The 24,299-nt window shown below is 43.0% G+C and overlaps 1 long non-coding RNA gene across 6 annotated transcripts; it reads left to right on the plus strand.

Annotated features, from left to right (window-relative positions):
* Positions 1-1,302: 1,302 nt before the first annotated feature.
* LOC107314625 (uncharacterized) lies at positions 1,303-23,045 on the plus strand. Of its 6 annotated transcripts, XR_014947060.1 has the most exons (8): positions 1,303-1,440; positions 4,874-4,971; positions 9,857-10,008; positions 13,141-13,304; positions 16,599-16,789; positions 16,882-16,990; positions 17,962-18,102; positions 22,209-23,045. It is a non-coding gene; the product is annotated as an uncharacterized LOC107314625 (long non-coding RNA). The 6 variants fall into 6 exon arrangements; XR_014947058.1 differs by lacking the exons at positions 1,303-1,440; positions 4,874-4,971; positions 9,857-10,008; positions 22,209-23,045 and adding an exon at positions 12,663-12,797 and having other exon boundaries at positions 16,599-16,785; positions 17,962-18,499; XR_014947062.1 differs by lacking the exons at positions 1,303-1,440; positions 4,874-4,971; positions 9,857-10,008 and having other exon boundaries at positions 13,167-13,304; positions 16,599-16,785; positions 22,209-22,503.
* Positions 23,046-24,299: the final 1,254 nt, after the last annotated feature.

Here is a 24,299-nt window from a genome sequence, read left to right on the forward strand (position 1 = left end):
TGCTTTGGAGAGGGACAGTCCTTTGGGTTCTCTGCTTTTTCACTCATCTGTTAAAAAGCTCCATTTTGGGACATCCCAGTTCTTCCAGCCAAGAAGAGCTGGACTCTGCTCCTGGCTTGCTCAGAAGTGGTTGCTCAAGAGCAAAATGAAGCATTCCTGTCAGGAGTTGGATGCACAGCATTCAGTGTGCTCCCAGGGTCAGAGAAAGAGGTCTTAAGCTCGAAAAGAAATCCTCCGCATGGCAGTACATTACGTCAGTACAGAATTGGACTGTCCAATTCTGCATTCCGGTATGAAACACAGCAGTCAGGTGCTATGTCCAGCAATATACAAGTTTAATAAACTTCCTGTTATACTTGCAGACAGAATTAATAGTTCCGTAGTGTCCGCTTAACAACGCCAACTTGCACACCTCTCTATATTGGAACTAGAACTGCTACAGTTAAGAGACTGTCAACATTTCCCATCTGGATGGATGATTTAGCTGCTGCGCTTCACATCAGGGCTAATCTTGCATTTGACTTACCAGTGCTGCTGCAAAATTTGTTTTTACCAAGCATAATTTGTGTCCACTTGACCATGTCATTCTTGGGCTTGAAAAAGTTTTGAGCAGCAGAAGTGGATCTTTTGCAAATACTTGGTGAATGAGAAGAAACTTAGAGGCAGATGCACACGTGGTCTGGAGGTGGCAAGCATTCCCTTTTCTTTGCTTTTAGTTTTAAATTACTCATTAGTGTCTGCACCCCCAGCTTTCTGTTCCATACCGGACGCACAGTGTTTGTGTAGAAAGCAGACTTATTGCGCTGTGTAATAAGATTTGAATGCAAACATTTAATTAACATTATCTGTTCAGAAGCATTACTTAAACAAAAGTGAACCTTTCTGTGCCAAGGCTGAATGGAACTTTGAAACTGAAGATTTTTTGTTGTTGTTGTTTCTCTGACCAGTGCTGATGTACTCAGACCAGATTGATGTACTGTTGATACAACCACTTTCTCAGATTTCATGTATGGAAGTCAATGATGGAGTAGTAACTTTATTAATTTGTCCCATACTGACTCGGTTGAATAATAATATTTTGACCTTATTCCCTAGGAAATATTCTTCCCTCTGCAAAAACTTGGAATGCATGGCCATCTCTGCAGTGTGAGCCATGTTTATGACAAGCTTTCAGAAAGATAATATTTCACATGTAAATGCATGTCTGTAAATGATGGTTCTTAACACATTTTATAGAATCAGAAAGAGGTATAGGCCGTCATTTTCCTATGTCTTCTAATATTCATTTTTTCCCTTCTTTTTTTTAGTGTACTGAGAATTATATTGCTGTGTGCACCATGAACCAAGAGCAACAGGATGTGAATCCTGTGCATGGCTGACCTCACCTGGGCTGACTCAGACTCTCAAACCTCGTTGCAGAGAACAATCATACCAACAAAGGTATTGAAACAACCAACTCCTTTGATACTTTTGTGTTCTAAAGCCTTGCAGTAGACCCACCAGCCTCCATTAAGAAGAGATATAGAAAGCTGGGCATCTGTTACATGTTGACTAACCACACATAGTCTAACTCAGTAACTGCTGAGCAGAATTCTGCCTGGTTATCTCAAGAAGGTGAAAGAAACTGGGCTAGGAGTTATGTTTTGCGAGAACACAATGCAAATTCCTGAACCAGTTTTCAGTCTGGAGAGCATGTTATTGTTGTACAGTTGATAGCACTTCATGGAAGCTTATTTTCTGTGCCTTAGGGGAAATACAATTAAGTGAATTTCTATTTTAAAACACAACTCTTTCCTGTCACTGATGAAGCAATAACAATTACAGAACATGGGATTTTTTGGGAGCACTGAGTGCTTGTTCTTATTGGTCTTAATTTTACTGCCTCTATTTGAGTCATATCTATAATATTCTCTGAGGTAGCCCACTAGAAACCTTATTGATTTTACTGGTGACTCCTGGCTGGTTTATACTTGCTGCTTATTAGGGCTGGACGACGGTCATATCCCTTAGCTGCAGGTGTCGGTATTGGAGGTGCTGTGGTCTTTCTGGACAGGGTTGTACATGATAGTAGCTAAAATTTAGAATCACAGAATCATTAAGGTTGGAAAAGACCAATAAGATCATCTAGTCCAAACATCAACCCACCACCAACATGCCTACTAACCCATGCCCCTAAACATCGCATCTACGTGTTTTTGGTATTTGTGTCATGTTCTAGCCATGGACTGCTGCTGGCATCCAGATGAGCTTGTTTCTCCGCACTGAGAACTGCTTCTGTCACTAACCAGCCCAGAGACCAAAAATGTTCACAAGTGGTGCAAGTCCATTGTCTAGTCCTTGCCTTTCCACACTCATCATGGCTCAGCAAATGCAGAGATTTGAATCTAGCATGATAAGAAGTGTCAGAATTGGGGGTTAATTCTGTGAAATAATTTCATTGATGGGATACTACCAGGAAGCTTGACTTTGTGTTCTTTGGACACCCCAGATTCCCATAAACTGCACAGAGAGGGTTGTGTGGGCAAGGAATGCAATACAAGCTTGTAATCGTTTCAGTTAGATAGAGATATCTTAGCACATAAGTGGGATGCTCTCAAAAGCCTGCTTGTGCCAAAAAGATGACCCTTCTAGGACTGGGACCATTTATAGAATGCTGATTTTTAGTGCAGAGCACGTTTTTATAGCTGACTTTTATAAATGTGAAATACCAGGCGAATTAAGCTTGACAGTGCTGACAGAGCCTTAATTAAATCAGTGTGAACAGTATCAGTCTTGCATAACTCTGTTTCCATCAAGAGCATCAGAAATTGAGATATTTTTTCTTTGTCTGTTGTAAGAGATGAAGTTCTGACAGCTTGTTCCCATTTCCAGTACTGCTGGTTCATTAATTCGCATCCATAACTCTAAGCCTTCTACTTCACTCCCCATCTCTCTTGGTTCTCTGTTTTGCTTCCTTAGCATTGACATCTTGGCTCGTTCCCTACAGTGCTATATACTGGCTACAGAGAGTTCAAATATGCCTTTCCTGTAACCCTTCTGTCCGTCAGTTTAACCACAGAGGGTACAAATCTGCAGTCCCTCACACGATCTTGCAAAATGCTAATTGCGCTTGTAGTTGGTGTTCAGTTTTTGGGGTTTTTTTTGGGGACCAGGTCTCTAGACAAAACTCTTTTGAGCACACTGAAAACTCAGCAAGCAGGTAGAGTGTTGGGACAGGGCTGCTCAAAAATGATAGCAATCCACATGACTTCCATGAAATGGGAGCAGGTTAATTGCTGGGTATGTTAAAGTTGAAGGTGATGAAATGTCTAGTCTTGCTGTCAGGAACTTGTCTTTTACCTGTCTGCCCACGCACAAGGGGGACTTCTGCATGCCAGCCTTTGAGTCATGCAGCAAGATGAGGGCAACCACGTGTGCAGTAACGCACAAGCTGGGGCACAGTCCTCTGGTTACTGAATGAGGGGCAAAAATTCTGGCAGCCCCCCTTGTAGTGGGTCACCTCTTTCTCTGGTTTTGAACTCCACCAAAGCAGCTGGAAACAAGGAGGCAAGAGCTATCTCTGTCATGGCCTTTATGTGAAGTTAGGGCTTGCTCACGCTCATGTGATTTGTGCAAATCCAGCCAGCCTGGCTTTTCCCCAGGGGACTGGATGTCAGTTGTCCTTGTGGCTTGACAGCCAGAGAGCACCCACTGTTGATGGAGAGCAGGCAGCATGAGTCTAGCTCTGTCTGGCCTGATGCCACTTGCAGGTCCCCCAGGGAAAGGAAATTCTCAGCTGCTACTAAAGACAGCTTGAAGTCCTCTTTTCTTCTGGAATGGTGCAAGGGGAACTTAACCTGGATGTGATATCTGGGATCTGGCCTGAAATCTCTTCTTCAGCTCAAGAAATAGGTTGCCTGTCTCTCTCTAAACATTTTTGGCTGACTCTCCTTAAAAGCTTTATATAGTTTCACAAAATGACTCACACATCCAGCACTGCAAAACAGATAAACAGGGGGAAGCTGAGAGTGCAGAAATGTGTAAGGCTTGTGACTGACTTGGTAGCACACAGGTGGTCACATGGGTTGACTTTACTTCTGCTCTCCCTTTCTCTCTTTTGCGTGCTTATCCCACTTATGTCCCTGATCTGAGTTAATTGTTCTATGATGAGTTAGGCTGGATCAGTGCTGTGAATTTTGCTACTGTTATCTGGGAACATACGAACCAAGCTTTAAGGTGTTCAAAGTGCCACAAGGTTCTAAAATCCCAGTGTCTCTTTGGCTGCTGTTAATCTCCTTGTCTTTTCTCCATTTAGTCCCCTTTTGATTTGTGTTCAGAATCAGACTGCATCATTTAGAATGCAAAGAAAGAGATTTTGTGGAAGACTATCAGAAGATTGTAATCTGCTCTTATCTCTCATCCTAGATATATCCTGAAATGACTTGTTCTTTCTTCTCTCTTTATTTTCACAGTGTAAGCATTTCACAGAGGAGGTGACATCTTCCAGTGCTGTAACATTTCATCTCCCAATGTCTTCACATTTTTTTCCACTTTCTCATCTGTGTGTTACAAACTTAATTGAACTGCACAATGACTTTAAAAATACAAATTCTAACAAAGACTAATGAGGATGTTTCTTGGCAGTTGGTCATTGTTTTGCCTTGGGCCCATAACTTTGCTTGCTGCACTCCACTGGGTGCTTAGTCCATGGTTATGTATAAAGATAACTACTTTGAGATGATTGTATCACAGTCGCTTTGTATGTTTTCAGAAGGATTTAACCTTGTATTATCTGCTCATTATAACCACATTTTCCAACAATAGCAGGCTGCAGAATACAGTACAACAGTGTCAGCATTCCTGATTCTGTTCATTCTTCTGTCATTGTATTTAGGTTCCAATGAGCCAGTTTGAGAGCACGCAGAAAAGAAACACAAGCTCAAAGCAACGGCTGTCAGTCCACAAGCAAAGATGGCAAAGGCAGTAAATGAGGTGTGTGATTTTTTTTTTTTTAATTTTTTTTCTGTCTGAAGCTGGCTGTGCGAATAGCATAAGCTTAGGTGAGACCCTTTTTATCTAATCATCCACATCAAGTAATTTTCTGATTTGGTTGGACCAGCCTTACGTGAAGGCATTGGAGAATCCTTGCAGCACCTATCATTTTTCTTTATGGGATTGCTGGCAGCTTTCCACAGCACCGTGCATCTTGCAAGTGTGAGCATGCAGAGTCTGTCTTTTGAAAGCAGAGGAAACTTCCCATTCTTCTAGTTGTCTTACGACCTGTTTTCCATGAGCAGTGCCACAATGCTTTTGTAGCAAAGCAATTTGTCATGATCTGCTTATTCCTTCTGCAAGTACAGTTAGCAGCTGAAGGAGTCACGTTCCACTCAAGATTAGAGTAGATGTAACTCAGCCTTAGTTTCCTGTCTGATTAATACTGTAAGCGATTTTTGTTGAGCAGTCGTGTTCCCTTGAAAGACTTTTTCCTTTGAGTTATTGTGGATGAACACCTTTATTCTCTGAGTGCCATGTGTCAGGGAAATCCTGAACGCATTGTGATACTGTGTTATTGCCACATAGGTGCATGGGTCAGATCTGTCTTCTGCAAGGGTAGAAAAGATCTCAATTTGCCTCAGAGTGAACTTCTGGTTCCTAGAAATACTCTTGTTAAAAGATAAGCAAAACAATGTAATCGTGGATGTCCGATGGGTATTCTGGATGGAGTTAAGTCCTCCTTGCCTACCATGGGAATGGTCATAGAAGAAAAATTCCAGATGGGCTGATCATAAGCAGTTGCTCAATGAGGTTTCAAGCTGGGGCATCTGGGAGAAGAACTATGGAGCAGAATGCTAAAAGGAAAGGCTGTGTTTATCCTGACTGGGGGAAGCTCATGCCTTGGAATTAGAAAAGTGTCCAGGGCCTCTTATGGAGGGGAAATGGCTTCTTCTTTTGGCCACTGTTAATTAATGAAAGAATTTCCCAGCCCGTCTACCTTTGGACTTGATGGCAAGTTTATGCAGTTTGTACTGTGTGAGAGAAGACCTATAGGGAAGCTGCATCCCTGGGGAAAGGCACTGTGGAAATCCCTTGTTGCCTGTGTGAGGCTTTGGTAATACTGAAATATATATAAATACTACTGTGCAGAGAATAGAGCCAATCTTGAGTTTGTTCCGTGTGCCATCTATAGAGACTTCTACCTCTGCTGAAGCTATCTTCCTGCTCTGCAGTTAATACAAACAAGTGTGCTTAGAAATGCATTGTCTGTGGCAGATCTGACATCACAACCAAATTCTTTAACATAACATATTTAGGAGGAATCATGTGTCAGCTGCCTAGCACTGAAATGTATGGAATGGAATTAAGCAAACCTTTTCTTAATTAAAAAATGAAAATGGATTCTGAACTTTATCTAAGGGTCACTTTGGGATGATTTCTAGACAGAAAAAATCTTGGCTTTCTGGCAGGACAGCTGTGAGGGAGTGTTCTATTCATTAGAACACAATTTGTCCAAGAAAATATGTTCCAAGTCCTAATCAATTTAGATGAAAACTTGCTGGACAGGGTTCAAGCAGGCCAGTTATGGAGTCTTATAAAGCCAAACCCACATGTCTCAGTGGGCAAGAGGCAAGATAATCTTAGCTTACAATGGAATGTTTAAATTTATACTCCTAAGACACTGACACAGGCTCGAGGGTTGTTGGGTTGGGGGGGGGGGGGAGGATTGTGTGTTTCTGTTGTTGTTATTGTGGATTTTTTGGTGGTTGTTGTTTTGTCTTTTTTAAACAAGAAACATGTGAAGAAGTAGAAGTTTTAAAGTAAGAGAGGGAGTGTCCCTTTAAGACATAATCCCTCATAGAGAATGGATTGCAGCCAGGTTTGTCCTCACTTTAGCATCTAAAGAAAGTATTTTGAAAAAGGTTAGCTTCCAAAGCACTTGAAATGTAGGTGTGCCTCCAAATGAAGGTCGTTGGCATCACAGGCTTTTGCAGAGTTTTATAATTCCTAGCTGTATAAGGATTTTTTGTTTATTTATTTATTTTAATGAACTGCACCAGTGGTGAAATACAGCAGTTTGGAGAAACCACTGTACAGTTGGCCCTTGGGAAAGTGATGCCATGCACAGCATTGTTCTTCCATTCTACGCTTTCTATGACAACACAAAACCACAGGGTAACACCTTCCCCTCTCCCTCCTCGAAACCTTCCTGATGTTAATGACAACTGTTTCAGGGTTTGTTCTTCTGTCACCCAGTTTCCCCACTATTGCAGCTAACATTTCAGGCTGCAAGAGGGTACTTAAGTTACTCTGAAGCCATGCATTTTCAGAGCTATGCTAAAAATTCCCATAGGGATGAGCTATAACCGGAGCAATCTTTAACTTGGGGAATATTTAATTTCTTCACTTGAAGTGGTTTTTCTAAGTTATAGAGTCTTTGCCAAGGTTGATCTCCTCTACAACCATGAATCAAATGTGTTTTTAGCAGTAACTAATGTTGCTTAGTAAAAAAGCCATGCAAGTTGGTCTCTGTCCTGCCAGCTTACATCCATCTCTGTTCTGGTGGATCCTCTGCTCTCCTGGATCCATCACTGGGAAGTGACACATTCACCATGTCTCCCATCTCATCATTCTCTTCTGGCATTAAAGGCCTTCAAGATTTTTTTCTTGTTAGATGTGACTATCCCTGTGTATGCTGCAGAGCAATCCCTCAGTCCTTAACTTGTTACTCACCAGTTAAGGGCCTGACTTTAGAGCTGTCTTTTCTCATTGTGACCCCTGTAACTTAAAGAGGCTGTGAAATACACCCTCTGCAGCTCCTCCTCTTACCACCAGCACCATCCCAAACAAACATTACCCATGCACCTGCAGCCACCCTTTTCTCAAGAGGGATTTACCCCCGTGATGGGCTGGAGGGAAATAAAGGGAATGTACAGTATTGTTAAGCAATTTGTGGTTAAAGTCACAAATTCTGCACAATCCTTGACTACTGTAAACGCCAGTGGTTCGTTGTCCCACAGCCTCTTCCTTCCTTCACGCCCTGCTCTGCCAAGTCAGCCACCTGAGACCATGCTCACTGCTCTTGTTTTCCCTGGCTCTTCTCACTTGTTTACTTAAATTCTCTTTTCCTCTTCTGCCCTTCATTTGAATTTCTTCTGGGAGGGTCTTATGAGGACATCTACTTTTCGCAAGAAAGCTTTAATCAAAATTTCCTGTGAGATAATAGACAGCTTTTTTTTGTTGTCGTTGTTAATATTTTGAAATAGAAATGTGGTCATTGTTTAAATGTCTCTTCCATGAGGTCTGCTTTAGAATAAACCCTTCTGTTGCAGAAAGGAATGGTTTTAAACCAGTTTAAAAGATGAACTGTACAGAGGAGAATGGGTGCTTTGGACGCAGCAGGACAGCCAGTCACCCAAGGGAAAATAACCAGTGTTTTGCTGAATCTGACCGCATATTTTCATTTCCAAAATGCAGTCAAGACTAAAACCACCTGTGAGAGAGTTTAGCCTCTTGGGCTGGTTGAGGAGGGCCTAGTGTGTGGAGCATCCTGTCAGACGGCACACTTATTTTCACTAAGCAAATCAATCAGTTTTTGTGGCAGGGCTACAGCTCATTGAGATGAACTCATTAAAACTTTGTACTACAAACCACAAGTGAGAGGTGCAATATTTCATTGTTCAAACACAGAGAATAGACAGACGTCCTATGGAAAAGTGAGTCATATTCTCTGTAGTACATTCTGTTCATTCTGCTATAATAAACATGAGTGTTTGTTTTCTGAGAACATTAGCATCCAACTATAAACTTGATTAGGGGGACGAGTTCCTCGGCCTGCTTCTGAGTTAGCTTGTGCTCTGCCATTGGGTTGCTCAGTTGTGTAACGGCACCAGTCGTGTCAGACTGCTATTCCAAAAGGAAATAACAACACTTTGCTCATTTCTTTCAAATCTATCCCAAATTTCTATTAAAGACATCAAAGCGATCACTCTAATACTTTCCATTCTTTCTGAACGACTCATCTTTTAGAGAAGTTGCTGGGAGGCAAGGAACCAGCAAGGTTCCTTAATTTCAGGGCTTTAGACTTTTAAGAAATCTCCTGGAAAGAAAGTCAAAACAAGCCACAAATTCATTTTGTCATGAAATTATTCTCCATGTTTTGTGTGTTTGCATTAATTTCAGTGCTACTAGTTTGAGCTGGGTTTACACGCTGCAAGAAATACCAGGGAAGGAAACAGGCCCTTATTCTAGTTGTTGTCTTCAGGATCTTATTTTTGTGATTGCAGAAGCTAAGTTATCAGCACAAATACATTTATTGTTGTTTTTGTTGGAAGATGGTGGCCAAGAGAATGGCTTTTAAATAGGATGATGGCTGGCTGCATCTAGAACTAGTACTGAAATACAGGATTGTCTGTTGGAAACAAAGGAAATTCTGGGAAGGAAGTTTCTGTGCAGCATAAATAGTGTTTTGGAAATCTGACTCTTGCCCAATTGTAAGAATGGGAAAGGTCTCCAGATTTTTAAATGCTTGCTGCATTTCTAGGGACTCTAGATGTGATGGGAGGTATTTCTGCTGACTTCAGTGGAAAGAGAATTGGAGATTAGCCGTGGATTAGACACTCTGGCTATAGCTGCAGTCAGTTCTGTTCAAGCGTTTCATCTCTTTCCATAGAATCACTTTCTCATTATAATTATTTGTCTAACTCAGAGCTCCTGGAAGTGGGGTCACTGTCCTGCAGCATCTGAAAGGAATAGCTGAGAATGATCAATATCTGTTATCTGGCTCTGAAATGCAGGTGTTCCCCAGCTCTTGAGGTGCTTGATGGTATACTAAGGCTTCTCATTTTTAACTGTCTTTTTTTTTCTTCCACCTTCTGTCCAGGTATCAGAGGGGCAGTGGCAGGTGGCTTCAGACTCTGCATGGTGTGAGACGGAGCATTCACTGGAAAGCTGTGAAGTGACAGCATGAGACTGCAGGTGAAATGGCAACTTCACTCCTCGAGCTAAACATACATTGGGACATTCAGATAGGAAGTAAGTAGCCTTTCCTTTTTTATGTAATATTTGAAAGCATTGGAGTGTTTCAAGTTCTACTGATCATACCATAGGAAATATTTGGTGAGCATTATTTCGCTACATAGTGAGAAAATGATATATATCTTTAAACCTTGAATGGAGCCAGGGTGTCTCAGAGCTTTCCCTGGAAAGAACACATGGTTGGTGTAGCTATTTTCTAGGTAAAATTTAGGAAGTTTATCTATTAACAGAGCCTGTGAAATCCAGAGCAGCCTCAAGTCTCATAACACTCCCTGCACAAACATGCCTGTGTTACAGGTGAAAACACTGCTGTTAGAAAATGGAGAATGACACAACTTCTTCTATTTTCCTTCTCCTTTCCCCAGTGGCACGCTGTCTTCTCATCATAGCAACTGCCACCCCGTGGCCACCTGACTAAAGAGTTCTTATGTTTTTTTAATCTGCTTTCTCTGGTGAGAGGGATGCTCTACATGCAGCAGCTGTCAGGAGCTGCAGAAGTCTTTGCTGTGATGGCTCCTGGTGAGGCTCGGGCCTGCAAGGCTGTTTGGTACTTGCTGCTGCAGGCAATGTGTGTGCAAGCATCACATGGTATCTGTAGGGCAGGAGCATCTCTGCCAGTATTCTATTGTTTGATTGGCTGATTCTCACACTTTTGTGAAGAAATGTGTAGTTGTTTCCTGCGTCAGTTTATCTGTAGAACAGAAATTGGGAGATTCCCAGGTTACCCAGAGCTAAATGTTCAATGACTCATAGCTCTTATGCACCCTGGAGCAGAACATGAGCTTTGAAGCTGCATTCCATTGTTTCTGTGATTTAAATATCAGAGGAGCCCCTGTTCTGACGATAGTGTTGTGTTCTCCTGGTTATGTTTGGTGGCACTGCTGAGGTCAGCCCTTGGCATGAAGAGTTGCAGCATGTAGACCCCATGCTGTTCCATGTGAAGATTCAGGTTTTGCTTTCTCTAAGCTGTGTGCTGCTGGGGACCTGAGGAGCTGGAAAGGTGCTTGTTGTGTGTGCTGTGCTTTGGAGGTGCAGAAAGCAGCATTTACCAGACCCATACTCTGCAGTCAGTAGGTGCAGCCTCTGTGTGCACAAAGTGGAGGCCTGCTCCCAGCATCAGCACTGCCCCAACCTGACCCACAGCTGTGCTCTGTCGGGTGTGGGGCTGCAGGCGCACACAGCATCTCCCAGCTGGGCTGGAGGTCAGCTCACCCTTCCCTTGGGAGCAGGCCCTGATGCTTTACCAGCAGCTCCTAGGAGGCTGCAACAGTTGAGCTTATGCTGGCTGCCCCAGCACACAGAGGTCAAACAAATTGAATTGCTCTTCAAATTAGCTGGATTCCGCTTTGATCACTGTCCATTTGAGACGTGTGTTTGAACTGGAAAAATGCATGCCACGTTCCAGCCACCTCCTGCAGCCAGGAGAGCAGTGATGCCACTGGCAAATGTGTATTCTCACTGAGCCTAACTTAGCTTGGAAAGCAGTCACTGAAGCGTGTCCTCTATCTAGAATGATCTCAGCTTTGCTAGGCCTATCTCTTACAGATGTTAATTCCTAACTATTATCTTTACAAATTTCAATAGAATAGTAAGCTGCAGTAAGGAGGGGATATGTTCAATTTAAACACTGAGATTACCGTGCTCCAAATGAAGCCTCTTTTATTAATAATTACCTCTCTGCCGTGACTCTAAATTCCAACAGCTGGACAGACTCTGCTCTTTATTAATTTCCTTGGATCCTTTGGCACAGAGCCCTCAATTCCTGTGATGTAATGGTATAAAAAGTTGGCTCCTGCATGAGCTTCCACCCACAAGTTCTAAATTTGGAGCATGGCAAATTTCTGCAGATTCCAGAGACAGGCTATGCTCAAGACGTGCTGATGCCTTCAGTCCCATCCCATTGCACCAAACAACAAGACTGTGTGCTTTTTATAACTAGGATAATAAATATGACTCAGATGCACATGTTGTCTATGTAAGCACTTGGGGTTGGCTATCACTTTATGGCACTGGGAAGAAGCCAAGCCAAATAAAAATTGTTTTGAGTAAATATTACATTTCTAGAGCATGAATAACTTTTCTCTCCAGCCAACATGTCACTGATGGGAATAAGGAAGAAGACGGGGTGGGAGGAAAGCAGTAACTAAATCATCCCACTGAACACAGACAGTCTGCAGCAAGACCTGTTGTTTCGACCCATCTGGGGCGTAATGTCCCAGATAACTCATAGCGGGTTTCAGCAAGGCCACAGGTGATGGAAATAAAAGCAGCTAGATCGCTCAGCACCATGCTGCTGCACGGCTCTCTCCTGGGTGGGATCTCTGCCCGTGGTATGAAAAGCAGGCAGCCGAAGAACCCGGTGTCCTGCTCTCCCTTGCTCCCACATCGAGCCTGTGGATTGCTCCGTGGAGATCAGCGTTGCTACTCACGTGGTCAGCGCTAAGCATGTGCATATGTCCGTTCAGCATCTGGGCCAGGAGGAAGGATGAGTTTTTTTTATCCTGCAACTTTGGGACATTTGGGGGATGTCTGCATTGTGCAGCTCGGGGAAACAGAAAACAAGCCTGAGTGCAGCTTGGTGCTACTGCACCAGAAAGGGAGGTGCTGTCCTGCCACCAGCATGCACCACTGCAGGGATGGTCAGCAGAGCTGCTGGCTCTGTTCCGAGGCTTCCAGCAAGTTGTTATGTCTGTTTCTCTCCCCTCCCTACCCACGAAAAGAAACCACTATCAAACACAGTTACCCCTTGAGTGCCCTTGAGCACTGCTCAGCGAACAGCTTACGAAGTACTTAATGTACCTGAACTATAAAGGGATAAGAGCAATGCTTTGTGTTCCTATGGCATAGGGGAGAAAAGTTTATGTTAATGTGTGCTGTGGGGTGGGGGAAAAAATTATCTGGAAACATTCCCTCATAACAGGAATCTTCCTGGCTCCCAGGACACGATAGCCAGATAGAAATGATGGGAGAGAGTCTAGCTTTGAAAATCATTGGTGGCTTTCCTATTTTCCTAATGACCATGTAACCCTGAGCACTGCACGTTCCGTCCTGTTGCACCTATGAGCTTTTTCACATCAAATAAGTGAACTTTGCTGTCTTTTTGGTTTTGTTTTTTTTTTTTTTTTACAGACTATTTTGGCACGGGAGGAAGAAAACCTGGCTTTAGAAGAGGAGTTCAGAGAGGAAGCAGCAATATTCCAGGAAAATTTCTGAGCTGAACAGGAGAGGAAGTGGCTTCTCTAAGAGCGTATTGCAGAGGTTCCCTAAAACATGCAGCTGCACAGCTGGAGCAGGTGAGTGGGAATGCGTAAAGGGCACGCGATGTTCTTGTGTCCCAGCTGTCCCTTTCAGAAGCACTAGAGAGGAGCTATTCTATGCTGCAGGCTGGACCACAGCTCACAAGTAACGCATTTCAAGGGTTGTGAGCCCTGCAATAATGACAGCCTTGACGTCAGCAGACCTGCACCTCTAGAGACCGGGCTGAGAAGTCAGTGCCTGTTTGCCTAGCTAAGGCAGCTTTGACTGTGCTTCCAGTATCTGGGCAATAAGTCTTTTTCCATGCCTTGCAAAGCTGCCAGTGGTCATTTTCTGCCAGCAGATCTGCCCTAGCAATGTATGAGGAAGCTAACCCCATCCCCTTTGTAATGCATTTTGCACTTCAGATGGACTTCTGTAACACAAGAAAGTATTTTTACATAGTAGAGCTTCTAAATTGTTAGAACAGTTGGAAAATCCTAAATTGCTTTTAGCAGACAAGAAAAAAAAACAACCCACGAAGACGTTGCGGGTTGCAGCATTTACTGAAGTGAGAGCTGATGTCAGTTTCCAAGACTGAAAACATACTTAGGGACGGCTGTTGCACTTGCAAGTTGAACACAAGTACTTCAGCCTTCAGCAAGGTATTTGTACCCACCTGCAAAACTTGTTGCTCTGGTTTGCATAGCTTAAGCTCTGGAAGCTGCCCAGAGAGTCAAGGTCAGTCCCGGTTGGGCTTACCAGGATGTTCCTGGACTCCAAGTGCCCAAGGGAGGGGGAGATCTTACCTGGGATTGAGTCAGCAGCCTGAATTAGGGATGATGAAAGAGGGCTTGGCTTAAATGCAGTGACTTTATGACCGTTGCCATGCTTTTTTCTGACACTTGAGGGCTGGCTACGTGGCAGTTTAGCTCTAGGTCATTAGAAATCTAAAGGCTGCTTCGATTTGTGGTTGTAACCCAAGAGCTTAGGGGAGATTTTCAGGCCACAAGGAATTAGGCATGAAGGACGGAGGGGCTAAAAGTTTCCTGGTGGCTGGAAGGTGGGGTGCCAGGAGGCTCTGCCCATGCCGAGTTGCTCTGATCTGAATGGCCTTCCCTTGACGGCTCACACAGGTACCTGCAATTTGCGCCTTGTGGGCACGATTTCAGCTTACCATGGCATTGCTGTGTCTCTTTGCAGGAACAGCAGTGTTTTGCAGGCACTTTGATAAACTATTACCTATTAGAGCTTGCATGTTTTAACAGATAAATATCCATCACATTTCATCAGCAAGCAGCTGAGGCATAAGGAGGTTAAGGGACCTGACAAAGGTGATAGCAAGTCAGATGGCTTGGAATTTTGTAGCTCTGAAAGATCATCTTTCTAAAACAGGAAACCCTCTCAAGAGTAGTAGGTTTTCATTAAAACAACAGTTCAAACCTGTCGATCTTGATATATCAGGAAAACAAGGAATGTAGAAAATGTGAATGTTAGCCTGGTCCCTCTTAAACTAAACCACCAGGTCTGCGTTCCTACAGAGAAACAAATACCCTGCAGGCATCGTGGTGTCTTTGATTTATTTTTGGAAGCTGAACCTCCCCCTCTTTTGGTGTCTGAACGAAGAAAAAACAAGGATTTGGGGCCAAGAGAAGGTTTCTGGAGAAAAAAAACCCTCCAGTCTCCCTGCTGGATAGTTTGTGACATGAGCAGTTAAAGCCGTGTGATCCAACTTAGCCTCCTCTAGGTTTCAAAATTAGATTAAAGTTCGTAAGTCGTTGAGGGAAAACGTTACCCAACAGAGCGGCTGTCTGACTCTCAAAGTAAACAATGGGCCTTTGCAGGGGAGGGCACAGACCTGCTCACAGTCACCTGAGTAACTCAGGGTAGTGGCTGTGCACAGGGGTGAGGCTCGGTGCTGCTGGGCGGATGGCTGGCAGAACCAGCTACCTTGTTGGTCAGCCCTGCTGGTTCTTGCTTGTGTTGCCATTGTGCGGTAAGGGAAGGTAGGTCACATGAACACTGAGGAGAGCTTTGGGTTCACTGTTCTGCGTGCTTTCCTCGCAATGGAAGACTGGTTTTTCCTCGTGCCCTAGCAGTGTTTAGCTGCACGTACACAAGTGACACAGCTCAAAGTAAGCTACCAGCTCAGCTGTAAATAACTCGTGTAGCACCGCGTCTGTGCGAATCTGCCTTTCAAAACAGGATCTGCAGATGTGATTAATTAGGAGTGTGAGAGGAGCCGCTTTGCTCCCGGAGCTGTTTCCAGCATGCCTGTGCGGCGGTGTCCGGCTGCCATCTGGCGTTGAGTGCCCGATGGGGGACACAGCAGGGCAGGGCCCCCAAAGTGTCCCCCCGCCAGCCCAGCCTGCCAACAGGGCTGCTCGAGTGGCAACTTCTGGGCGACAGCCAAGCCATGAGCAAATCCTGCCCAGACTCACCAGGGCCCCCCGCCACGGTATCTCCTGCATTCCTGCGGCACATTTGGTATTTCTTATTGTTTTCTCCGTCTCTGGGGGAGCTGCTGCAACTGCCTGGCCGGCCTGCCAGGGCAGGAGCTGGAAGAGCCCCGTGCGCGGGTCCCACAACTAGCTGGGGGCTTTGGAAAATCTGTGTCAGACTTCTCACCCTGCATCGGCACGCAGGGAGCTGGGGCTGAGCAGGAGGGGTGAGATAAAAGTGAGGAAAGAATGGAAAGCTTGAAGAGTCCAGAAGGGCTGCGCTGCACCAGCAGCATGGGAACAGCATGTGCTTGGTGTGCACTGCCCAGCACCACTCCAGAAGCTCTGCTGAAATCCCTGCACTGGTTTGCAGCAGCAGAGCTGCTCACATGTGCCAGCAGTGAGTGCCCCTGAGTGGCGTACAGTCAGCTGGATGGTAACTGGGAGTCGGGACAGCAGCAGGAGTGAGTGCTCTTAGTTGGGTGAGGAGAGGAAATGGAGACAGAGCTGTCTTTGGACTCTGCAGCATGGCGTCGTTGGTCTCTGCAGAAATACCAGGTAGCAGCCCAGCGCAGTGAGGGCAGGGCTGTTTTATAAGCAGGGCCACATACAGCTGGTATTACAAGATCAGCAGCCATGCATTGTGATCTGTGCCTCGCTGCCTCTGCGTTGCACATATAGAGACAGAGGAAGTGTGGTGAGGCTTTTGCTGAGTCATGGTGGGACCGGGAGAACTGCACAGATCAGCACGAGGGAGCAGCAGCTCCCAGCTGGGTACCACGACTGTAGGAAGCAGCCCTGTTCATTTCCTAAGTGTACAAAGCAGGTACTAGGGTGCTCATAGGTATCATTGCATTTCCCTTTCATTTTTCAGGAGGTTTTTAACTTTTGTTTTATATCATATTGTTCCAGGTTTAATATCTTCTGGAAGTGAGAAGCTGCTGCTGTGTTCCAGGTCTTCTCATTTCAAGCGTTAAAATGACCCCTGGCACTGCCCTTCTTTGAAGGAGTACCGACTTTTGGCACACATCATGCTCTTCTGCATTTTTGGTTCTCTGGCATTGCCAAATATGCCCACAATGAGATTCCTTATTTACAGGCAGGTAACCCATACACGTTTCTCATTGACCCAGCCCTGCTCTCTTTAGAAAAGCTCAATTTATCTTAAGCTAATGGTAACACTCTTACTTTACAGACCTTTTTTCCTAGGCTCTCAGTTGCCTCTGGGATCACGTAGACTGAGCTGAGATGACTGGAGAACCATGAAATTGAGGATGGTGGCCTGCACTGACGATGGCAGCAAGGTAATTGTGATACAGGTTGTGTTATGCTTATGCTTGTTCATCCTTCGTACGTCGTTGTTTTGTGTTCTTGTATATGTCTACGGAGTTGTTGAAGGGAAGAGAGGCAGAAGGGTGCTTTTCGTTGTCTCCAGACACTCAGCATGGGTAAAACTCCCGTTAATCAATCAGGGTTCCCTGGAGAAGTTGAGCTGCTTAAGGACCAAACCACCACCAGATGGCAGCTGAAGTCCAAGGATGAGATGGGCCCAGCAGGGGACTGCCAGAGGGGAACTCTGCAGTGCCCGAATTGGGAAGCTTTAAAAAAAAGACAGTTATGGTTACTGAGTAATTGGCATAGTGCAGGCAGTGCTGGAAAGTCCCTAACGGATGGGTGAGTGGGGGAACTAACTTAGTCTTAGTGCTGCACGACTTCCTTCATTCTATCAGGCAACTTTTTAGCACGCTTTTCTTTCCTTCACATGACAAGCAGCAGATTACTGCTTTGTCCCAAGTGGCTGAAATACTCTGTGTGTGCCTCTTATCCTGGCCACGCACCAATGCTCACAAATGTTAACTTAAAATGCCTTATTTAATTGAGATAAAATCCAGAGCAGACATTTTCAGTTCACTTTTACTGAAATAGATGCTGTGGTGATGATGTTTTCTCCAGAAGAAACTGCAAGACTGAATACTTGCGTGCCTTTTTGGTTTTGCTTTGTTTTTATATCTATCTCCCCACCCCAGTCCCACCTCCGCAGCTCCCCTGGATACAAAGATTGCCGTAGCACAGCATTGCTTCCTCAGGTAGGCTTTGCCTTTATGGCTGGGAAGTTCAACTCAAGTAACCCAAGTTGCTGGAAACCTGCCTGTTACAGCTGGAGAATGAATGCATAAGGCTGCTAAAGTCTCATAAGTCAGCTCTATAAAGTGGTTACAGGAAAAAATCTTGTCTTAAGTGAAACCAAGAATGATACTGTGCTATTGGTTTGCAGGATTGTTCTCCCAGCAGCAGAAGGAAAGCCTGAACAGGGTAGAGAGAGGATAAAGCCCGTCCATCTGAGGCACCACAAGCAGCTTCCAACTGCCCTGGCACATATAAGATGGTGTGTACACTCAGCACTAGCTTTTGAAAGGTATGTGCCACAGATGGAACTGACTTGCATCGTGTCACATCTCACTGAGGATGAGTTTGGTCCATCTCCTCCTGTGGCTGTGACTAAGAAGCACATGGGTGACGTGTTGAACAAGGGCTGTTTTGGCTGCAGCGCATGCGCACCAACTCCGCATCTCCATGAGAACGGTAGGTCATCCCTGGGCCAGTAAATGCGGTGGGGCATCCGAAGCAATCCTGTATCAATTCATTTGACATCTGGAACACTCTGTGGTTCAGAGACCACGGTTGCACTCTCAAAGTACTGTTACTCAGCACTGCTTTCTGTTAACACCTGAGTATCACTGCACTCCATTAATGCACCGAATATGGACATGTAAAAGTGTCGCTGCTAAAGACAGATTTTATTATCTATATGACTACTGCCTTAATTATTATTTCTACTCATAAGAGCCAGATGGGAAATGAACTTGAGAGTAACACTTCCACAGTGCAGTTATTGGCTTTCACCATCTTCTGCAGTCCCACAACTCAAGAGTAACCCATAGGAAAAGCCAGCTCTATGTTCTGATTTGTGATTTCCTGATCTTTTGATAGTTTGCTTTGCATCCCAAAAAATCATTCTGTGTATCTGTTATAGGAAAAGGTCTTTTCTCATGCTGGAAGACTAAGGCTCGTGAATCCTATTGTATGAGATGACAGAAGTATTTCATGTTGAAGTATGTGAAAGCAATGCCCTACCATAGTTTAATGTATGCAATGCAATGTTTGGAGCCAATTTATAGTTAGGAAGATGAACAGTTATGAGATATGTTGTGTACCGTTGGCATCATGGAATATAGAATACAAATTACAGAATTGTTAGGGGTGGAAGGTGCCTCTAGAGGCTGCCTGGTCCAAACTCCCTGCTCAAGCATGAACACCCAGAATAAGCTGCCTGGGAACTGTGTCCAAGTGGATTTTTAACATCTCCCTGGGCAGTCTGTGCTAGTGCTCTGTCACCTGCACAGTAAATAAATGCTTCTTGGCAGAATAGTTTTTTTCTAGTTCGTGCCCATTAATTCTGGTCCCAGCACTGGACATCACTAGAAAGAAACAAAACCCGTCTCAATATTTGGGTTAAACAATGATGTTTGAGCTCCTAACAAAATCTTCAAATGAATCCTCTTAACCACTTCATTTTGGTTAAATTTAAAAACCAACCAAACAAAAAACCGTGCTGCCACCAGAAACAAAACAAACAAACAAAAAATCTTTCAATGTTAGGTACTACTAGTATTGTTTTTAATAGTTATGTCAATACATTCATTTGAAGTCTTGAAAGGGAGAGACACTCTGATCTCACTTAGAATCATAAGATTAATTTCAGGGCTGAAAGCTTTATGGTTTTCCTGCTGAATACAGAACATTTCTAGTAAACCTACAATATATTTTCTAAAACAAATAATATGGCTTATCAGTGAAGTGGGTCTCTCTTTTGAAATGTTTATGTATTACTTAAACAACATTACAACACTTATTTCTTGAATGCAGGTTACAGTTCTCCTCATAGTTCCAAGAAAATGTCAGTTCTCCTTCCCTGAATAATGACATCAGGGATTTTTTTTCTGTGCTATTTGTGTGGAGATTTCTTGTGTCTGAAAACAAGTAGTGTTTTAAATCTGCAGAGCAGAGTACAGGCAGACTTCTTGAAAATATTCTAACTCTGTGGTTTTCAAATGTTTATGCATTACAAACACTTGTAGGCTGTCAGGTAGGTGCTGTCGCCTTTTTCTCTTCTATTTTTGCTTGCATTCAGTTGAACTACTGCTGTTTTCTTTCTGATGTAGGTCTTGTTATGTCTATGTTATATTTTTTTCTCTGTGGAATATGGTTCTAATGCACTACTTAGAAACAGTGTGATAAAGTACCAAAGAGGAGAAAGCCCTTGCAAGACTTTTTCAAGAAGGACATACTAGAGAAACCACTCCTCTGAATTTTTTTTAAAGAAGTCCTGTGCAAAAGTCTAAACAAGTATTTGTGTATCATTTACAAAAATAGGCTGTAGTGCTTTAACAGCACAAAGACTAAATGTAGACAAAGTATTGGACCTCTCATTAGATCATCAGTGTGTGTATTAGGTTGGCTACTTGGAAAAGAATTTGTTGGAGACAGTACTTCATGCATATTGTATTATTGTCTCTTCAAATGCACTTGAAAATGCTCCTCTCCATACAGGAGTTTCTAATTGCTTAATGAGAGAGAAAGTGGATTTTAATGCACCCTGTTAGACAATTTGTTGGTGAGTTTCTCCCAGTGGAAGTCATATTTGAATGTATAGGCTGTTTCAAATTACCAGTTTGCAGAACACATTTAAAAACAAAACCAAAAAAAAAAACAACCCCAAAATCAAAACAAAATCAAAACCCCTAAACTGAAATGCTATTTTCTTTCACTTCATGCAGGGAAACTGTCAGCACTGTTTGCGAAGCTCCCTGAGTACCTGTGGGAGTGAGGTGAGCAGCGCTGGCCCTAAGTTACCACGTTGCCAGTGCAGAATGGTTATTAGCAGAAATGTGATGTTAGTTACTCCTAGTAGCAGCTGTAAAGACAAAGAAACAACCACCTGGCTGCCCTCTGAATAGAGCTATTGGCTGTTGCTCTTGCAGTTTCTAAGAGACGTGGAGTTACTGGTTTTCTAAGGTGCTACAAGATGACAGTTAGAATGCAGCAATAAAAAGAATCTACGGTATAATTAGGAATATATATTCTTTTTACTAGTCAAACTATTTTAGATGCACATTTCTGAGCTTTTGCCTTTGGAACTTAAAATGAAATAATAAATATCCAGAAGGCTGGGTTAGCTCATTTTCTCAGGGACCAGAGATTAAACATTCTATTTTTCCAAGTCCTTGCAAAAATCTGTCAGTTGCCTTAAAATGGACTTCATCTCCCATGCACTTTGTGAATCTGGCACTTCACTTCCTCCATACTGTGTGTGTGGTAAGGCCTTTGTTAAAAACAAGACAAGGCCGAATGATCTGAGAATCCTTTCTGCCATTTGAGAAAGTTTAATCTATTATAAATCATTCCATGTTTTCCTGTAAGATGTAAGATCCAGAGAGCAACAGTTTCTTACCTGTGTGTGTGCCACAGACACTTCTCCACCAAAGCTGCTTCTCATCTCTCCCTGATCTGAAGTAGGAGGAATATGCGTCTACAGCCATTACTGTGCATTATTTTTCTTTCTGATCTGTAGCAAATCATTCTGGCCAGAGCAGCTACTGCAGGAGCATTCCCTTGTTTGTGTTAGAGTCACTGGGAGCAATGAATCTCTGAGAAGCCTTACATGACAACATGAATAAAACTTCAGACCCTGCTCATTTTTATTATCTCATAGCTAAAGAAATAAGGAACATATTTTGACCTCAGTGCCAGTAGTGCCAAAGTGGGCTATTACTGATCACTGAAACCTGCGTAGAAGATGAAAATGAATTCAAACCATCTGTGAAGTGTAAGAAGTGAGTTACCAATAAGCTGATGGATGTTATCTCTGCTTCTGCAGAACCAAATCTCATTTTCTGAAAAGCTCTTCATATTATACGTATATATAGAAAGAGATTAATTAGAGTTGTTATCATACTGAACAATGAGAAGCACTCTGCTTTTATTCTTGCAAATCTAAAATATGTGCTCAAGGGTAATGGCTTTAAAAGAACTCAGCCCTTGAGAAACATCCACTTACCAATAATAAATATACTGTTTCTCTTTGAATGAAGGAAAAAAATGTATTCTTGAAAACAAATGCAGTTAAAAGCAGTTGTTATGGTAACTATAGCAGTATCTTTACCTGTATTTCTGCTGTACTGTTTGGCAGGGATAAAAATCTCTTGCTCTGCTGCATGTGACAGTGGGAATGTAAAACTGGGACCGCCCCATTGCCCAGTAAATTGATGTGGAATCTGGTAATGTGTTTTAAGTTAATGTTAATACCCCTTCCCCAGGGAATAGAGTGAATTTTGTGACTCAAGATGCCGAGAACTGGTGGATATTGGTTCAGTTCCATTTCAGATATACGTAAGGGCAGTCCGTGAGTAGTTTGTATTTTAGAGAGATCTAATAGAGTGGTTTGTTCTGTTTTGTGAGCAGGTGTTCCACCTGGGCTCTGTATCGTGCACTGGCCGTGGAGATGTGGAGTACAAGTGGAAAAAACCTTACAGTCTCTAGCAAGAATAAAAACAGGAGAGAATCTGTGACGGGTGAGAAGGGCAAAATGCACTTTGAAGCAGGGACGCCCTGCTGGCACTGCCTATCACTGCTGCTGTGTTCTTTATCTCTCCTCTTGGTGGTTTGCCATCTCATAGTTGTCAATAAGTAATAATACATTAGCTTATAAATGTCAATTTACAGAATTGTATAAAATAAATGCTTGAATGAGTGTGTATATATCGACTCAAAAAATTATGGCCTTACATGTAACCTTATGTTTAGTGTGTTATCAGTTGAGGTTTTGATTGAGTTTTGACGATTGTGCTACTAATATAATTAGTGCTCTTATTTTATAGTGTGGTGATTGTTTGCTAATAAACAAAAAAGGGGGGAAAGTTGTAAGGAAGGATGGAAAGCTAAAAAAGGAAACTTGTGAATGTATGTTAGTTTTTATGAAATGATTTGGATCCAAACAAGAACCCAGCTCTGGACTAAGAGTGCAGGAAGGAAGTTCATACTGCATAGAAACTGAACTGAAGATCATGCTAGAAGAAGTGCTACGCTGCAAAAAGCAACCCTGTGTGCAGACATGCCTTTCTATGGAGGAAGGAACGGGCCCAAGATGGGTGGAATATATTTGGAGGTCTTTTTAGAGGTTTTGTGGGATGGATATAAAATCTGCTAAAATTAGGGTTAGTTTGTCTTATTACTTTGTGTTTTGGTTTGTATTCCATGTTTGTTGCTGTGTACAGAAAAAAAGATACAGGATGCTATGAACTGTGCTTTTTCTATTAATAAAGAAGGGGGAGATGTGGGGGTAGATGTAACGGTGAGCAAGTCACCAAAGAGCTTATCAGACTCTTTGATAGATCCTATCACTGTGAAACCCTGGAAGACCAGAGTGTGAGACAAGAGACAAGCAGTGTCTGTTTGCATCTAAGGGTAGACAGGAGCTTCCATTGATGTGCATTGTTAATCCTGTTACTCTTAAGAAACTTTTCATCGTTTATCACTGTGGTTTGGGAGAAGCTGGACCAATTAACTGATTAGAAGAACTGTTAGAGGAACAGTTCAAGATCAATAACCAGGAAGAATCTAGAACAGACATCAGACGCTGTGAAATCCGGCCACTTCACTGGGTAAGTATTTGTTGGTTGTCAATAAAACTGCAGAAGGCATTAGAGGCTTGACCGATCTCTTGCATGTCTGTAGTGGACATTGCTGAGACCTTCTGCAGTTTTTGGAGAGCCTGTCTGGATGTATGAAACTAGGAAGACTGGGTTGGACTAGAACAAATAATTTCTTTGTAAATAACAGCGATGTAGAATATTAACATGCTCAATATGAAAAAGGCTCTCTGTGTTCATGAAAAAACATAGTATGTGTTAGCTTTCTTTGAAATTAATTCAGCCCAAGTATCTTTGGAGCTTAAAATGTAGTCCTCAGGAGTAAATACTGCATCATGCGATACACTGGAAAAGACTTGAAATGCAACTACTAAAAGATCCTTTTAATGTTGGCATAACAAAAACTTTGTGCTGGCAAGTTATACAGCTAATGTGTAAAGGCTACATTTTGCTGCTGGAAAATTACTAGAAAATAAAAGGCTAAACATAAAGAAAAAACAACAAAAAACTTTGCTGTTAACTGCCCTTGAGTCTCTATGTGTGTGAGTGCGTGGAAATTAATTAGTCACCAGGTGTGTGAGTGTGTGCCAGTTCGACACTATGTGTGTGAGTGCGTGGAAAATCCAACACTGTGTGTGTGAGTGCGTGGAAATTAATTAGTCATCAGCTGTGTGTGTATATTCGACACTATGTGTGTGAGTGCGTGGAAAATTCGACACTATGTGTGTGAGTGCGTGGAAATTAATTAGTCAACAGCTGTGTATGTATATTCGACACTATGTGTGTGAGTGCGTGGAAAATCCGACACTATGTGTGTGAGTGCGTGGATATTAATTAGTCAACAGCTGTGTATGTGTATTCGACACTATGTGTGTGAGTGCGTAAAAATTCGACACCATGTGTG

This window comes from Coturnix japonica, chromosome 5, assembly GCF_054131305.1.
Source record: "Coturnix japonica strain WE chromosome 5, WE-NBRP24, whole genome shotgun sequence".
In the NCBI taxonomy this organism is placed as follows: domain Eukaryota; kingdom Metazoa; phylum Chordata; class Aves; order Galliformes; family Phasianidae; genus Coturnix; species Coturnix japonica.